The following is a 2444-nucleotide window of genomic DNA, read 5'->3' on the forward strand; positions in this document are numbered from 1 at the left end:
TGCCTCCTTCTCCGGCCGCCGCAGCCGCCGCGCCGTGTCCGCCGCCCGGAGCCGCCGCCTCCTCGATGCCGGCAAGCTCCACCACCGCCGGCCGCCCTCGCCCCCGTCCTCGCCTCTTCTTCTCTCCCGCCGGCGAACCGAACCCCGGCTTCTACAGTGCTCGCGCCACCGCCTCGGGAAGCGTGCAGATCTGGAAACCCTAGATCGGAGGTTGAATTTTCGTCTAAGTCCCCGGATTTTCTAGCCCATATGCACATGTTCGTAGCTCCGTAACTTTGCATCCGTAGCTCCGATTAATGCATATAGCATATCAAAATGTTCACCTCAGAGAGTACGTCATTTCCTTCCATTGCATCATTTTCATTTGAGCTCATCTTGATGCCCGAAATGCTGTTAGAAGAGGGCTACTTGAGTTAATTGCCAGATTTGCTACTCCATTTAGCACTTTTGTCATTTTTGCCATGATTATTGTGTGCATGATATGCCCATGAGTTCTACATATGCTTTGTTAAGGGTTTTGTCATCTCTCCAAAGGTGCAACCCATATATTTTTAGAATGTGTGTGGTGACTAGTGCAAGCTTGCAAAGTGGCGCACTTGCTAATTCTATCTTCAGGGACTTGGTAATTTCACTAAGTCCTGGAGCGGTTTATCTCATGATGCCATATGTTCATGTTGTTTCCTAGTGATCCGTGCCTCTTTTAAGGATGATCAGCAAGGATGTTTTGTTAATCTTGTAGTGCTCTATCCATCCATGTCTTTGTTTGCAATTATGGAGCACCCTAGCTTGACTCAATCGAGCTCTACTTTTGCTACTTTGTGAATCTAGGCAGATTGTCAACTTGTTTGCAATTTTGCCGGTGATGTTGTAGTTGATCCGTGCATGCTATGCTATTGTTCTTACCATGTCTAGCTTGAATTTTATGCCTTCTTGATGGAGGTATGCTTGTCTTGCCATGACTAGCACCGTAGCGAGTGCATCGAGCTCGTAAACATGCCTACTTGAGTTATATTTCAGCTTGTGTCAGTTTTCACTAAGTATGAAAACTAATTATGTTTTTGCTATGTTCACATGCTTACAACTGTATTTTCTGATCCGTTTTGGCTCAAGGTCACTAAGGGACTTTTGTTAAGCTCTTTGAGTAGCTCCATTCTATGCTTTACTTTGCCATGTTCAGGTCCTGTAGCATGTAGTTTTGTTGCTCCGAAGAGGGCTACCTGATCTCAAATTCCAGGCGAGTGTTAATTTCACTAAGTCTGAGATCTGTTCGTCATATGCATTTTTGCCATGCTTGTTTGAACCTGTTAATGGATGAATTGGCCGTAGCTCAGTGCTAGACCTTTGTTAAGCATCTTGTGTGCATCCCTGCCATGTATTTTGTTGTCATATTTGGTGGCTGTAGCATGTTCATTTCGTTGCATTTAGATGCCTATTTGCTGTAAATCGCAGACCGGTGTCATTTTTGAATCGCTTGCCATTTCCAAACCGTAACTCTGATTCCAGCGTTCTTTATATCGTTTTCAAGCGATTTCATCTCATCTTTTCAGTGGCAGACTTGGATTTCCAAGTTGAGGCCAGGTTCATGCATTTCCTGTCATATCTTGCATTTTGCATCCCGCATCGCATTCCGCATGGCATATCATCATTTCATCATATTGCTTGGTCTTGCACGTGGTTGATTGTATTCTTGTTGCTTGTTTGTCTTTTTTGGGTAGAGCCGGGAGACGAGTTCGCTAACGAGGAGCCCGTTGAGTTTGCTTTCGAGGATCCAGTCAACTCTGACAACTGTGCAGGCAAGATGATTATACCCTCGAAATCACTACTATCTTTGCTATGCTAGTTTGCTCGCTGTTTTGCTATGCCAATGCTATGATGCCTACCATTTGCTTGCAAGCCTCCCAAATTGCCATGTCAAACCTCTAACCCACCATTGTCCTAGCAAACCATTGTTTGGCCATGTTACCGCTTTGCTCAGCCCCTCTTATAGCTTTGCTAGTTGCAGGTGAAGATTGAAGGCCGTTCCTTGTTGGAACATTTATTTACTTGTTGGGATTTCATTATATTATCTTGTTATCTTAATGCATCTATATACTTGGTAAAGGGTGGAAGGCTCGGCCTCTCGCCTAGTGTTTTGTTCCACTCTTGCCGCCCTAGTTTCCGTCATATCAGTGTTATGTTCCCGGATTTTGCGTTCCTTACGTGGTTGGGTTATAATGGGAACCCCTTGATAGTTTGCCTTGATTAAAGCTTTTCCAGCAATGCCCAACCTTGGTTTTACCATTCGCCACCTAGCCTCTTTTTCCCTTGGGTTACCGGAGCCCAAGGGTCATCTTATTTTTAACCCCCCCGGGCCAGTGCTCCCTCTGAGTGTCGGTCCGAACTGAGCTGCCTGCTGGGCCACCTCGGGGAACTTGAGGGTTGGTTTTACTCGTAGCTAGTCTCAT

Source organism: Triticum aestivum, chromosome 6A (genome assembly GCF_018294505.1).
Source record: "Triticum aestivum cultivar Chinese Spring chromosome 6A, IWGSC CS RefSeq v2.1, whole genome shotgun sequence".
NCBI classification, from domain to species: Eukaryota; Viridiplantae; Streptophyta; class Magnoliopsida; order Poales; family Poaceae; genus Triticum; species Triticum aestivum.